This window comes from Chenopodium album, chromosome 1 (assembly GCF_948465745.1).
Source record: "Chenopodium album chromosome 1, dcCheAlbu1.1, whole genome shotgun sequence".
NCBI classification, from domain to species: Eukaryota; Viridiplantae; Streptophyta; class Magnoliopsida; order Caryophyllales; family Amaranthaceae; genus Chenopodium; species Chenopodium album.
In genome coordinates this window covers 46,711,656-46,728,954 of record NC_137834.1, presented here as the reverse complement: position 1 = coordinate 46,728,954, position 17,299 = coordinate 46,711,656, and positions in this window count along the sequence as shown.

Below are 17,299 nucleotides of genomic sequence, written 5' to 3'. Positions count from 1 at the left end.
TACTCATGACCGAAGATGATAGCTGGACGCTCTATTTCGATGGAGCTTCAAACCAGAAAGGATGTGGTGTAGAAGTCTTGCTCGTATCACCCAATGAAGAACACATCCCAATTTACATGAAGCTCGACTTTGATGTCACCAACAATGCCGCAGAATATGAAGCATGCATTTTGGGGTTAGAAATAGCTGTCGCCTTGGGAATTAAGAAACTTATAATATATGGTGATTCTTCACTAATCATTAACCAAATCTCCAAGAGATGGAAAGTGAGAAGCGAAAGTCTCGCCACGTATCAAGCTCATCTAGAAACTCTCACGGAGCATTTAGATGAAGTAGAATATACGTATTTGCCAAGAGAAGAAAACCAATTCGCCGACGCACTAGCTAAATTAGCATCAATGGTGCGAATTCCAACTGATACAATCAGAATGCCACTAACTATAGAAAGAAGATATGAGCCGGCTTATGTTCACGCACTGGACGATGAACGAGAACCACAGGAAGAAGATGAAGAGCCATGGTATACAGACATCCTTAATTATGTGACAAGAGGAGAATACCCTCCTAATACTGATAAAAGGGCATGCCGTGCTTTGAGGCTCCTGGCCTCACAGTATGTGCTCATCAGGGGAGAACTCCACAAGAGAACTGCAATGGGAAGAAATCTCTTATGCATAGCCAATAAAGAAGCACATAAAACCATGGAAAACCTTCATGCCGGTATATGTGGAACGCACATGAATGCAAAGATGTTAGTCCAAAAGATTCAACGACAAGGTTACTATTGGACTACTATGGATAGAGATTGTCACGACTACGTCAAGAAATGTATGAAGTGTCAAATCTACGCAAATTTACAGCATGTTCCACCTTCGCTTCTCTACACATATACTTCTCCATGGCCTTTCTCCGCTTGGGGCATTGACATCATTGGAAAAATAACACCACCAGGACAAGGGGGGCATGAATTCATTCTCGTAGCAATCGACTATTTCACCAAATGGGTCGAAGCTGCCTCATATGCTAAGCTGACGGCAAAACATGTAGCTCAATTCATTGAGAAAAATATCATATGCCGCTATGGGTTACCACATGAGATGATCAGTGATAATGGAACACATTTTCAAGCCGAATGCGCGGAATTATTACAGAAATATCATATCAAGCATCACAGATCATCACCTTACAGACCACAAACAAATGGTGCAGTCGAATCGGCCATCAAAAATGTGAAGACTATCATCGAAAAGATGACAGAAAATTACAAAGATTGGCCAAGTAAGCTACATTTCGCCCTTTGGGGTTATCGAACCTCTGTTCGTACATCAACGGGGGCTACACCTTTCTCTTTGGTCTATGGAGTTGAAGCTGTACAACCAATCGAACTCGAAATCCCTTCTCTTCGAATCACATTGGAAAGCCAACTAGATGAAGTCGACTAGATTAGAGTAAGATACGACAAACTGGTCTTACTTGATGAACAACGCTTGGCAGCTTTGCATCATGTCCAAACCTACCAACAGCGTATGGCGCGACATTTTCATAAGAAAGTCAAGACCAGGAATATCAAAGAGGGTGACCTAGTGCTTAAGGCACTTCGCAAAAATGTGTTAGATCCAAGAGGAAAATTCAAACTGAACTGGTCAGGCCCGTACATTGTTAAAGCCATCTTGTCTGGCGGAGCGGCACAATTGGTAGACATGGACGATAACGGCTTCCATAATTTAACCAACTTGGATCAACTCAAGAAATTCTAGGCTTAGTCGCATGGGTTCATGACCCAATAGAGCTACGTTTGGCCTGATTCCTTTTTAGGATACGTAGGCAACCCCTCAAGGGGGTCCGGCCACTTTAAAAAATAAAAATCCTCCCTCTGTTGATCAAATATGCGCGTCAGTTCAGCATTGCGTCACGGCCGAAAAATAAGGGAAATTGCCGCGACACGGGACATTCCACCGTGTCACAATACTGTTCACCATTGCACGATGACCCCGAGCGCAAAAAAAAAAAGCGGAATTGCCGTGGCGCGAGAATTTGTACCGTGTCACGGGATTTTTCACAGTGACTCGATGGAATTTCATATTTTCCGTTTTTTTTGTGACGCGTTCGTTGCGAATTCATTGTTTGTACGAGTTTTTTTTTTATTTTTGTTCTTCCATTGCGTCCGACTCCTTGACTCGGATAAATAAATATTAAATAATAGTCATTGTAATTTTTATTTTTAAGGCTCAAATAAATGTGCTATTATTTATTAAAATAAATGCGGCTACAAGTATTGGCATCATATGCCTTATTTTAAATAAAAATTAAAAATCATAAAAAGCAAAGCACTATTGATCTAATCTCTCTTCTCTTTAGGAACATCCTTCTCTTGGTCAATTAGGTCGGCCTTCACCATTAATGTGTCTTTCGTAGCCCGAACCGTCACACCCCTAGTCGAACTTTCACCCCTTTCACCCTTCTTGAATTTTTTCGGTTGTTTCTCCCTGTAGACCATCTTTTCTTTACCCTTTCCTTTCACATAATTCTTCTTTGTTGGCATTATAGGAGTCTTAAACTCAATCCCTTGTGTTCTCGGACCTAGACAATCTTTAGGAGGAGTTTTCTTATTTCCAAGACGACTCTTCACATCAGACTTGCGTGATCCGAATCGTTCCCTCCTACTTCTAGGGTTCAACCATGCCTTGTATGCACTAGATAAAGGAGGAGGAGCTTGGTCACTTGCAGAAACGGTCCACAAAGGTCTTCCAATCCAATAAGCCTCGTACTTGTGAACGTTACTTTCATGCAACGATACTTCACGAGGACTATCGTTATAGCGTGGAATTACTTGTTCAAGTCCATACTGCCGCATCAGTCGAGAAGGGCAATAAAAGGTCACTTTTGAGATACTAGGAACACGGCAATATGGTGTATCATTCGTGCCAACCATCCAAGTAAGCCTCCACCAAGGCACCGCCCAACGAATGGAAAATTCTCTCTTTGCAAAGAAATTTTTCCAATCTTCATACGACATGTTCGCAGAGTAATTCTTTTTCCTGCGGACTAGGTCGTTAGGGACATATTTTTCAACATCGTCGGGGGCTTCGAATAGTTCCAAACGCACCATCAACCAAATCTGCAAAAATAAAAGAAAGAAAAAAAATATGTCGAAAAAAAAAATAAAAAATTATTAAGCAGATTCCCGTGACATGGCAGGTTTTGCCGTGTCACGGCAGACACCCACCGTGACACGGTGCCTGTTTTGTGTCACGGGGGCTACTCGGAGCGTATTTTTACCTGCAGTAGTACCAGAGAGCCCTTCCTGATGGCTTTCCGGTCAGCTTTTGCCTCGTCGAGGCCACGAAATGTCTCTCCAAGGCACGTCGGCATAGGAGATCTTCCAGATTCGACATGTTCAAGCACAGACGCTAGACAAGCATGTCTTACCCTACCGTTTGCAAATAAGATCTTGCTAAACATGCAAAAAATATATGCCCTTCTACGATATACATGATAAGACTCAGAGATAGAGTGATTAAAATATAAATTAGCAAGTTTTTCTAAGTCTACTTCATTACCACAAACAATTCTATTTAAATCTGGATCTGTTAGATTCAGATGGAGTTCAAAATCTTGGTAATAATATTCACGTAGGGTAGGCATGGCAATAAGATTTCTAGCAGGAAATCCAAAGATTGCGCCGAATTCCTCCGGCAAGGGACAGATTTCATCATAATCAAATTTGAAACAGTGTGTTTCTGGACTCCAATGATCTAATGCTGCCCTAAGAAAATCATGTTCTATAGCTACGTGTCGCAGGGCTAGCAAACCCCTGACATGAAATAATTCTAACTCTCTTTTTTCAGCATTGGTCAAAGAATAAGACCAATCACGCAATGTATTATCAAAATTCTGAGACATGATTATTGAAATATGAAATTCTAAATTATTTTGTGTTTCGTAATTATGCATGTCATGAATAAACTGGTCTTATTTTATAGCAAAAGCGCTCGAAACTGCCCAGAATTTATCTTTTCACGCGTGTAAAAAACACCGCTGAGTAATACGCGTCCCGTGACACGGGAAGTTCCACCGTGTCACGGGAACTTTTGCCGTGACTCGGCAAGTTCTGCCGTGACACGGTGCACAGTGCCGTGTCACGGCACTTCACGCGTTTTCTTTTTTCATCTTTTCCCGTATCTATCCGGATTTTTTTATAGTATTTTATCTTCACCGTTTTTTTTTTCAGTTTTTCTGAGAGTTTTATTTCTAATAAAATTCTCACCTTTTTTTTATCTATATTCTTATTATTATTATTATCTTTATTTTATTTATTTATTTATTCATCACTTTAAGATTTTATTTCTTTATCACTTTATTTATTTTTGTCTTTTTATTTCTTTTTCTTTTGGGGAAGGTAATTTCATTTATTTATTTTATTTCTTTATCATTTTATTTATTTTGCTTGTCTTCTTTTTTTTGGGGAAGGTATTTTTATTTTTGCTTGTCTTTTTATTTCCTTTTCTTTTGGGGAAGGTCGGTACCCTCCATTACTGCACTTATGTTTTTTTGTCGTGTCATTAATAAATACACAATCACACACAAGGAGTTTCAAGCACACACTAACACACAATAATAAATACAAAAGAGTCGTAATAAATAAACATGTCAAGTGTCATCATAGTATGAACAAATAAAAACCCTCGGTCAAAAGTCTCTAGAGCCAGAATCAGTATCATCTCCACCCTAAGCATATGGGAACGGTGAGCCAAAGAGTCCCTCCATCATCCGAGTACGGGGAGTAGTATCCCAACTAGTCCCTGTGACCCCAGCGGTAGTCAAACTCAAGGCAGAACCCGTCCAGCCGGAAAACGGGGTAGACTGGCTTAAAGATGCAGGAATCGTCGGTGAAGGCATCGTCCCATACATCGGAACTGAGAACAAACCCGACACCGGTGGAGGAATCCCGGACAATGGAGCTGAAAATGAACCAGGATCCAAGGGAGTCAAAACAGACCCAAGCTCAGGCTGTGGCGGCTGTGAAAACGACCGTCGCTGCCCCTGACTCTGGTCCGGAAAGCGCTGGGAAGACTAAGGCTGCTGCCACTGAGCCTCCTGAAATGGCTGAGTAGTCTGAGGCTCTCGCTGAGAATGACAACGCCGGTGAATCTCAAGAGATCGTCTACCACGACCAAGCTCCTCCTCGTCCGAGCCTCTAGGCCTCGAGCGCGAGCGGGACCTCCGTCGCTCCTGAAAGATACAAAATCAAAAGGTGTCAACAACGCAAAATAAAACAAATGGTAGAAGTAAAAAAATGAATGATACCTCAAGAACGTCGCTAAAGCTCCGACAACTCGCACCACGCCGAAGCTTAATGATGCAATACTTCAGGGCATCAACCAGCTTCATGAGTCCCATCATCTCCGGGCGGTTAGGCTGAGGATAAAACAAAGAAAAGTCAGTAACAAACAGTGTTAAAATGATAAATAATGCATCAAAGAAAACTCACCGGCTTAAAGACCTCGGGCAGAGACTCCTGCTCCTGTCTGTAACCCTCTGGCGCATCAGCATTATGGTCCTCCGTAATACCGATCGGCCCTGGATAGCGGACAGACTGAGGAGGAATCTCTATCCTCCCCACAGGGCGAATAGTCGTCTGAAAATATGATCGAATAATCAAGTTATTCGACTATTTAAAACAGAGACTAATAAAGAAGATCCTCAGAAGAAATCAAACCTCAGGAAGACGGGGTGGAGGAGCCAGAGAGGGAAGCAAATCCCGCGCATAGTCACTCTCCATGTGTACAAGCTCCTGCCATGGAAAAGTATAGTGCTCTCCCCTGTTGATCAACTCTCTTATCAAGCCTGAGTCCAGCATCGACTCTGGTGGAGATGAGGGCACCACAAAACGATCGCCGCTATGCTGACGAACGACTCGCTCCCCCAAATACCAGACAAAGCGTCTGGTACCAACCAAAATGGTGCGTGCGTAGAAAGACGCAAGGCCTCAGGTAGATCAGTCATCCCGGCCCAAGGACGATACTAGACATCAATGGCAACTTGAAAACCATAAAAAGTCGGCGTGGAACAACGGAAACAACGTCAGAGGGAAAATAACAGCAACAAAACCGAGTATTATTAATTATTATTATTATTATTAATTATTAAAATAATTATTATTAATATTATTATTAGTTATTAAAATAATTATTATTATTAATTATTATTATGATTAATTATTAATTATTAAAATTATTATTATTATTAATTATTAATTATTAAAATATTATTTTTATCATTTCTTCTTATTATTATTCTTGTTATTATTACTAATTATTATTAATATTATTATTATTAATTATTAAAATTATTGTTTTATTATAATTATTATTATTATTGTAATTATTATTATTATTAATTATTGTTATTATTAATTATTAAAATAATATTAATTATTATTATTATTATTAATTATTAAAATTATTATTATTATTATTATTATTAATTATTAAAATTATTTTTATTATTAACAATTATTATAATTATTCAAAATAATAAATTATTATCATCAATGCAATATTAATTATTATTATTTAATATTAATTATTATTGTTGTTATTATTAATTATTATTTGAAAATTAAGTAGAGTCGAGCAGAGCAGAGCAGAAAAACAACCGTGACTCCTACGTTAGTGAGTCTTAGTGTATATTCTTCTTCTCTCTTTTTCTTTTCTAAATAAACCTCCCTTTTCCTTTTTAGCTTTTGTTTTGCTCGGGACGAGAAAACGTCTAGCCTGGGGGAATTTGATGAGTGTCATATATGGCATTCATAAGGTAGTGTTTTAAGATGTTTTCACCCTATTTTCATGGTTTTATTTTATGATTTTGGTTTTTTATTCTTTAGTTTCTTTATTTCTTCTTTCTTTGTGTTTTACTTTCCTTTATGTGGTTTTCTTCGTGTTGCTCTTTTATATTGCTCTTTTTCTCTTCTATTTTCTCTCTTGGGTTACTTTTGTAGGTGCTTAAGGAGTTAGCTTCGCAAAGGAATCAAGAAAAGCAAAAAGGGCTAAGCAAAGGCGATTTAAGCCTCTTGGAGAGGGCGCTCTACATCTACTCATTACCGCGGGCGCGAGTCCTGGGGCCACAAGTTGATGAATTTTGGGCAGGAACTCTCCGCGCCCTTGCCGCGATCTAGCCACGGGCGCGGAGAATACGGAGAGACCGCTCCCTTTGGAGAGACCGCGGCCCCCCTGTCTTCACTTGTAACAGGGCATTCTGTCGCGCCCTTCCCGCGGGCGCGGGTGTCTTCTCCGTGGGCGCGGGCTACAGTACTCGCGGGCGCGGGTCTTGCCCTGATTGCCCGCGGAGTCAGTTATGGGTTCCGTACCCATTTCTCCGCGCCCGCAGGATGTTCTTAGAGAGGGCGCGGTCGATCAGTTTTTCTTCTTTGGCTACAAATACTCTTGTAATTAAATCCTTTTGAAGGATAACTTTTAGATAATATTTCATTTGCTTAGTTTATAATGAGAGAAACTAGAGAGAAAGTAGAGATTTTAATTCTTGGATTTGATTTGTACTTCAACATTGCTTCTTCAATCAAGTTTGGATTTCTTCTTCATATCAATGAAAGTTTATGAGATTTCTTTCCTTTTAATTTACTTCAATTGCAATTTTCATTAATGATTGAATGTTTGGTTTGGATTTTGATTTAGTTTTAAGAATTTATTGATTGATTGATTTTCCTTTTGATTTAACTTGATATGAATATGTTTGTGATTGAATTTGTTTTGTCTTTCAATTTTACCATGATTAGTGAGTAGATTAGTTGCTAGGGAGAAGGGGAAGCATGCTTGATTGATGATTTTTGCTAGTTGTTGATCATTGATTGGTTTAATTGTTGCAATTAAATTGGTTGACAAAGTTGTGCATGTGATTAATTAGACTAGAAGTAATCAACCTATAAGATTAATCTAGATTGCATTGCAAATTTCAATGACATGAACCCTTGATTAGAGAATTGCTTTAATTGATTGAATTTTATTGTGATTCTCCTTGTTAGCCATTCATAGTGAACCCTAGTTTGGTTTATAGGAGATAACCTTTGAATTCCTTTGATTGCAACTATTGTTTGTCCCTTACAATGTTTGAATCAACTGAGTGATCTATCAATTAGCATAATCATAAAGCTTGCATGTGGAACCTATATCCCTAGTGTTTGGCATATTGATTGAATTCTTTAATTTGTCTTGATTCTTGATATCCTAGTTACCCACCTTAACCATTGATAATCTTCGATTTAGCTTGACATTAGACTATAGCATAGTTCCTATTCATTTCTTTGGGTTCGACCCTTGACTTACCGCATACTTGTATAAGGTTTCTTAAGTGTTTATAAATTTAGTTTGACCAAGGGAGAATTAGATAACGACCTAGTTTTACCCCTTGTCACCTATAGATATAAAGCAATAAAACAACTTACTTTGTTGTCTCGTATCTCTTTATAATAACAAAACACACACTTTAGTAACTATAAGAAAAATATTAAATCAAACAATTAATTTAAATAATTGAAATAGGGATTTGGGACAAAACCATCAGAAATTATCAACCTTTCACGTCTAGGAAAAAGGCAACTTCGAACTTGGATAGGTGTGTCTAGAACTTGTGAATGCAGTATTTTTATATGAAAAGAAAATGCTTGGAAAGAGGAAGAAAGAAAAGGCTATTAGCATAAGAGAGAGAATAATAGAAGATTGTTGATGATTTTAATTGTGTGTCAATGAAAGGGGAAATATGACCCTATTTATAAGAAAAATAGTCCCGAAACGATCAAAAAAAGATCGAATTCGATTTAGAGTAAAACTGCTTTTATCGCGGCGTGATAAGGGCCGTCGTTGTGCAACAACTACGTCGCCACACGACAGGGGCTGTTGCGTGCGAAAGCTCCGTTGCCGCGCGATAGGGTTCATCGCCGTGCGAAAGATCCGTCGCCGCGCGTCAGGGTCCTGTCATTTAGCGATGGAGAACGTGTTTTCTTAAATCTGTACGGAATCCTTAATCTCATTAAATTCTATTAATTAAAGTCTGTACTTATCGCTGAAAATCAGATTTAATCTTTTTGAAACACTTGTTTTTAATCCAAATAGAATTCTTTATTTTCATAAATGATATAATTATTAGGCAAATTTGTAAAAAAAAAAACCTTTTAAATGTGCCATTTTGCGAAAAAAACCTTTTATAAGCTTTATCGTTAAAAAAACCCGAAGTTAAAAAATTTTTGTTTAAAGAAACCTAGTACCACTAATTCACTTGATTAACCTCTAATCTCTTCTAATTACCCTCTAACTTTCACTTAACTATTAAATAATTAAATTAATTTATAAAATAAAATAAAAAAAACACCACCATCACTTTAACCACTAGCCCTGCCACCCTTCTCCTTTTCCCCTCCCCTGACAACAGCTCTCTCCCACCACACAATTAAATCACTCCCTTCGAATCCAATTCCCACCACCACCCCCTTCTCAAAACGTCCATTTTCTCCTTCCTCCTCCATTAATGGCGGCCTTTAAGAGAGACCCTCAAACCACCTCCAACTCTCGCCATTTATAACCTTTTAAAAGCATTATTTATCTTTGCAAACCACCTTCTCACTCATTTATCTTTGTCAAAATTGATAAATTGAATAACTTTTGATTGTAAATGGTTGAATAATGATGGTGGTTGAAGAAGGGGAAAAAGTGAAGTAAAAGAGGGAGGAAGAAAAAAAATCCCCTATCCCTGTCGAGGTCGAGGTCGAGGTCGAGGTGGATGTCTATGGGTGGAATTTCGGGAATTCCGATCGAGTGGGTGTGGTCGGGGTTATTTTCTCCGCTAAGGTGGTGGCTAGGTAGGCTATTAGGGTTAGGGTTGGAGGGGGTTCGGCCGACGATTCAGACTGTTTGGAGGTGGTGGGTAGGTCCGTAGGTGAGGTTTCGGTGTTTAGGGAGGGTTGCGTTGGAGTTACGTCGCCGATGACGGGAGCTTCTGCCATGGGAGGAGGGTGGCTAGCTGGTGGTTAAGTGGTGGTGATGGTTTTTTTTTAATTTATAAATTAATTAATTATTTTTTAGTTAACTGAGAATTAGAGAGTAATTAGAAGAGATTATAGGTGAATCAAGTGAATTAGTAGTACTAGGTTTCTTTGAACAAAAAAAAAATTAACTTTGGGTTTTTTTTTTTACGATAAAACTTTTAAAAGGATTTTTTTTCGCAAAATGGTGCCTTTAAAATGTTTTTTTTTTTTACAAATTTTCCTAATTACTATTCCTAATCCCATTAGATCTCAAAATAACCTTCTAGGTTATTCTAGAAGATTAAAATCAATCCTATTAACTTTAGGAATACTAATTAATGGGCCCTCCACTAGATCATTAGGCCATATAAAACCACTTCAGGCCCAATTTAATATTTTGGCCATAAATTCCTCATTATTTATCAGAATTGGGCTTATGATATATCATTAGAAAGCTATTTGCGAGCCCAATCAAACTACACTATTATTGCACCCTTATCATGGACAAAACTAAATTGGACTTGATATTTTCATGAATAGAGTGTGTTTTTTAAAACAGAAGGAAAGATATTTTTATTAAAACAACCACATCACAAGAATTTTCACACTTTAACTTTGTTCGATAATCAATGACGTGAAAGGTATTCATCATTGGTTTTGATTTTTGGGGAGATATATAATTAGGCATTTACAAATGAGGATCAACAAGTAATTATGACAATTGCAACAACTTGGGACAAGCATGCCAATCAATGGTTGTGAAGACTGATGATAAGAGCTATGAATTTAGATCAAAGAGCTATCTCCTAATCGCTAAGCTAGATGCTCTACGAATAAACAAACTAAAAGACTTACATCTAAAACAATCGATAATTAAAATTCCTAAATCAATTGGTCAGGTCATTAGCAATCACAATGCAATATAGCATAATTCTCAAGGCCTAATTAAATTACACACATGCAAACTTACATTAATCACTTTAATCTTAACCATCAATCGACACAATTCCCAAATTAATCACAATCAATCAATCATACAAGTTTCACCCAATCCCTAGAAAAACAACTACTAAAGAATCATCATTTATCAACAAACAACTAAAGAAATCTAGAATCAACAAAATATCAAGAACAATTACATTAATCAAGAATCAAATATCAAAATCAAACCAAACAAACGTGAAATTAAACAAATCAATAAAGTGAGATAGAGTTAGAAATCCTCATTGATTGATTATAGAGATCTTTAATACAATTGTCACCTTGAATCTTCAATCTCTCAAATCCACAATAAAATTCCTCACTTTTTTCTCTCTAAATCTACTTCTAAAACTAACCCTAGATCTAGAGAGAGAAGCTCTCAACTATGCTAAAATTATGATCAAAATTATGTCTAAAACTTCTTCTCAAAAATTGACTGAAAAAGGGTATTCAGAAGAGGAGCAAAACCTAAGTCGAATGAAGCCGGAAAACAGGGAAAAGCGCCTGACCGGGGAGGGGCGCGTGTCCACCTAGAAATGCAGCGCGCCCGCGCAAGAGGGTTGCGCGCCCACTCTCTTCTGGGTTTCTTTCCGACTTTCTCGCCGCTTCGTGCGTTCGTAATTGGGTCTTCGAGTGCACGAGGCATGATGATGATAACCAACACTTAGCATGGGAGATTCAAATGGAATCTAAGGTGGGTTCAACACCACATTTCATGTGAGCAGTGCTTTAGAGCGCAAGATGTAGAACATGGATCATCCACTTTCTTGCATCTTGAGTTTTCCTAATGCTAAGAGCTTACTCCAAAAGCATCTTCCAAATTAGAAAACCACCAATATCGAGTCCCAAAACTCGCTCAATACCTATAACCAAGAAAAGAGAAGAAATGAAGGAGAAAACACAAGAAAAACCTGAAAAACATAAAACAAGAGAGAAAGGGGAAATAAAGAGAAAATGCATAAAACTAAGCATTTATTAAGTAAGAAAGTTATGAATATAAGGTAAAAACAACCTAAATACTCATCAAATGAGTTCCATAAATGGCACTTATCAAAATACCGTACTCCTTCCCAGATATAGCGCATTCCATGCAATCTTCATCCGGGTGTCATAGTCGGCCTAGTTCTCAACAATAAGGCGATCTTGCTTCGCCTCCAAGATGGCCTTGAAGTTCTCCTTTACTTGGGCTGCCTATTTCTTCAAACGTTCAACATTTGCCTTAAGATAAGTAATTTCCTTGGCAACACTGCACCCTTTAGGGTCTTAAGGTCCACCTAAGCCTTTTTTTAAGGAGGTTTCAGTATCGTTGGCCCTTTTCTTAGTAGTCTCAAGAGCAGCCGTCAAGTTCTTGATGTTCTCTGCCTATTTCAGTTCCAAGGCTTTGAATTCAAGTTCATTTATTGTACATTGATATTAAGCAACATCATGAGAATTCATAATTGATTTATTTGCTCGTTTTACCTCATCTCTCTTCCGAGTGTAAGGTCTCTTAAGTCCATTAACCCTCAGCATAGCCTATAAACACAAGCGGTGTGAAAAATACAGGCAAAAGTGTACATGTTATTTTGCAAAGAGAAATTATACCTCAGACAGGAGGACCAAGATGCGTTCTAGATTGAACGTCTCCATGCCTAGAATGACGTTCTTCCCCCTTTTTGGGATAGCGTCAAGCATATCCTTAGCATGCGCCTGCAAATCCGGCCATCTGAGGGATTGATCTGCACCAAATGTAATAGTTTATGAGTGAACTATATAGACGACACCAACTTGTTGACGGTTGTCCGACGAAAAGGTCTATTGAGAGCGTGATTTCACTTGCAAAGGCCATCCAAGCTCAGGCGGGGTTTTGAAAGGATTCGCCATACCATTGGTAATCTGTAGGATAGCACCACCTACAGGCGCAGTTATTCTGGCCAAAGTCAGAGCGCCCTTGGCTAAGTCCAGGCCAAGGCCGAAGCCCCTAGTGTGATGCTCTTCCACTTGATGCGCATGCGGCCTTTCCTAGACAAAGCTTCTAGAGCCGTCTAGGCGGATAAAGTGTTGTGAGATTTAGCAGGGGTGGAGGCACCATTTTCTCGTCCCTATCTAATCAGCTTGTTGAAGGATCTAGGAACCTCCCCGCCTTGCAAATGAAGTTGCATAGCAATTATGCAACCGACAAATCATCTTTACAGTGAATTTAATGGAGCAAAGGGTTAGACGAGTTCTTAACTTGGCCTTTAATTGGGCTGCTCTATCCTCCGCAAGATCCATGCGGATTTGGGCGGAGGACCGCCTGAGGGTCTTGTTTTCATGGAACATTGCCAAAGCGTCTTTTGCAAAAAAGCAAAGAAACAATCAGTACAAAGACTAACAATATGGACATTGTAATAATAAATATGGCAAGTAGCCGGATGTGCAATAAACCTACACTTTGAAAACATTGTGCTAAAATCGAAGACAGACAAGAACGCTTCGTCTCTCAACCATGCACTTATGGGTATCAAATTCTTTGAAAACTTATTAAGTCCCCGGTTGAGAGAATATCTGTGTCAAGTTCAAAGAACTTTGATTCTATTATTTTCTCATAGTCCTCCTCCGAACTCTAGGGGTGGGTAAACTTCTGACCCAAAAGGTCATGCTTCTCATTATGCTAGCAGATTGAACCACTGTTTCAAATTATCATATTTGGACACCTTGGCCAAAGTCATCTGATACTTGGGTAGTTGGTCAAAGTGTACCACACCTTCCAGCCACATTGGCTGCGGCTAAGATAATGCATGAGGGCAAAATCCTACAAGCCGGGTGCAGACCCTGCATCTTGCAGGCGAGAACGTACCCTAGAATATTAACCGAAGATTTTGAAAGGAATGGTGTCCTTCGAACAAGTGTATTATTCCGATAGAGGGTTCGAAATTATTAGAAAGCTAATTATTTAGTGAGGTCAAGTGATTGGAATGCCTGGGTGGAGGCCGCTTACGATCAGTAATATTAAGGTATATTAATATTAAATCTTAATCTTGACTAAACCCTTCGGGTCACAGCCAAGCAACTAACGAGCCGAAGCGACGAATTAATTAGGGATTAATTAATGAATCGACCGAGTAATTAATATTTAGACGTCGAAAATTTGAGCTTGGAGCTTCGAAACTAAGCGTCGGAAGTTGAGTCAACAAAAGTAAAAAGACGAGATGTGAAAATAATAGTAAATCAACAATGACCAAAATACCCCTAGCACTGGAATACCGAGTGCTAGTGGCACGGCTATGCTGGCAGCCCGCACCAAGTGTGGGGCTTGTCTAGCATACCGCAGCTAGCAGCCCGCACCAATGTGTGTGGCATGCTAGCAGACGACAACTAACAGACCCACGCCATTTGGTGCGTGGCGTGCTGGGACGAGGCACAAGCAGCACCGGTGGCAGCCCATAAGGGTGCCTTAGTGCACAAGTGAGCTCCCACATGGTGCGAAATAATTGGGGCTTTAGGGATTGAGGTGGGCGGTTATAGGAGAGGGAGTGGGGAGCAAGTTTGGTCCCCTCCTCCTCCAAGTGGTCCTCATCTTCTCCTTCTTATGAGCTTTCCATTTATTGATTTATTACTAGTTTTATTATTAATTTTATTGTAGCTTTACAATAAAATGGGAAAATCAAATTCTCCCACATTGATGGGAGGGCTTTTCACACTCTTGCATTTCCCTATAAATACCCAACTTAGGGTATTGGGAAAAGCACTTGAGTAAGAGTTGATAAATGCATCACCATTGTGAAAACCTTTGAACTCATTAATTACTCAGGTTTAGGTCGGGCCTTGCTAACTCCAAGGCATTAGACCCTTATCGGTGGTCGTGTTGTGGGTGGACTTCCGTTGGAGGTCGTCGTACTTTTGAGACTTGCTTTAGTAGTAAGAGCCCCTTGAGGTCGGGCGAAGCACGCATCAAAGGTATAATTACTATCATAATCTTGTCATTAAGTTAATTATGCTTTATGGTTTTATTTATTGTAAGTGCGGTCTTGTTTTGGGTTTATTTCCGCGGTGAGTCAGACTCACCAAACCCCAACAACGGTATCAGTGCCTCGCTCGTTTATTTTTAAAATCAGTTTTTTTTTCAAGGTGTTTTTATGGCTTAATTTTTCTGGTTTTAAGTTGCTAATTAGATTAGTAGCTCGGTTTATTAATTTTAATCCCGTATTAGTGCTGACTTAAGCTCTCGAACCTAGATGTTCGCCCACAATAGTGAATTTTGGGTGGAAAAGGAGTTTTGGAAATGGTTTTATCTATTCTGAGCTGTGTTTTTAGCCAAAAAACGACTAGAAATGCACTTTTCGAGGGATTTTTCGTTTTGACGATAGATTTTAAGTCTTTCTAACCTTGAAAATTCATTGCATATTTATGGTGGTTATGTAATTGGTTTAATCTTTATTTTATAAGCAATTTTAAACCTCTTTAGGCATGATTACTTGGTAGTAATTTGTGTTTGAAAGTTTGGTTTTATTTTTTCACATAATTGCAAACTAATTGCATTGAGTGTGAAATCTGTACTTTGAGGCTTCTAAGTACTAAAGATTCAATCTTTAATTATGTTAAGTGATTGAAACTTGAGTTACTAAATTCCATGAGTTTTTGTTGATTTAATCATTTTTAAGTTTCTTTGAATCATAAAGTTAGAAACTTGTGATAGGAATTTGTTTTATCTTCATATTGGAACATATATCTTTTCAAGAATTCACAAGTATTAAAGTTGGGATTTTTATTAAATTTGTGTTCATTTTTCTAACTCGTATTTTGTCAAAAAACTCAAGATTAATAGTAAATAATTGCCCTCTTAATTCAGTTGCACCATGTTAAACCAACTTTATTAAAGAATGGTTCTTGGAAATAATTTTTGGTTTTATGCACTTGGATGAATTTATTTAAGTTGGACTTGTTATTTTCATTTTTCCTCAAAAAATATTTGATTCTAAAACTTATTTAGAATTAATTAAAAATGTCACACAAAATCGGGAATTTTTCCGAGGCATGAGCACCAAATCGAGGCCTAAGAGCCCCAAGCAAGCTCTCGGCCAGTCGGGCTGCTCACGTAGCCCACATGGGGCTGCCGAGGCTGTTGGGCGCTTCGAAGTGGTGCATGTGTGCGGAGGAGCTGCTGTGCGCGCACCATGTGTGCGGCCTTGTGGTTGGCCCTGGGTAAGCCGTGGTGGTGCTTGCATTGAACGTGTATGTGTGCGTAGCTTGGTACACAATTAAGGGTAATATTTGTAGACATTGCTTGCAAAGCAATATGGTACAATGAGCTCGTGCAACATGGCCGTAATGGGCCACGACTTGGTGTGTGAAAGTTCGCTGATGTGGGCGGTGGAACGCCTAGCGACATCATGACCCCTCCCACGTTCCTTGGGCATCATTCGGTTGTGCGAGTTGTGAGCACTCCAAGTCTTGGTGCTAGGCACTCGGATATATTTGGACTGCGTAATTTTTGCTTAATTTTTCGTTTTAATTATTTTGTTTTATTTAATTAAAATTTTGGAGGCTAGGCCTCGGTTTTATGAGGGGCATTTGTAAAAATTCTATTTTGGCAAATAATTGGGTTTTGCCGGCTTAATTAATTGGATTTATTAAGATGGATGCGGAATTTAGTGGGAGGTTCAAATATTAATTGCGCTTATTTACATAATCGGTTAAAACAACTTTGACTAGTTTTAATTAGGCGTGTTAATTAGATTAACCACCTAAATTAGTTACTAGTTATCACGTGTGATGCATTGTTACATATTTTATCGTTGTAAAATGTATTGGCTATTCACAAATAGTGAATGGATGAATGGAATGTATATTCTCTCACAGGTTTTATAAAATGGAAACTAGTGGGGCCCGATTAGGATAGAAAATACGGACTGCAATCCATGATGTATTTTTGTAAATCTAAATACGGTCTGCCTACCGTTGAGTATTTTTGTACCTTAATATTTAGATTAGTCTTAATCGTAGATACTTGTAGTTGCATAATTTTTTTTAAGTCTTGAAGATGGAGGTTTCTTAGAAGACGAAGCCATGAAGTTGCAAAAGAAGACCTTTTGAAGACTTGAAGAATTCAAGGGGTCATGCTAGGTGCCAATATGCATCAAAATGCTTATGCTTTACATATTTATGATCAATTCTATATGAATTATATATAGATGCATGTTTAGGATTTCGAATGTTGTGATGATTAATTAAGTTCATTTAAATCAACCAACATAGAAACCCTAGGTCCCTAAAATATTGAGTGAAATTGTCATTCCAAAACAACACTTATTGACCTATTTA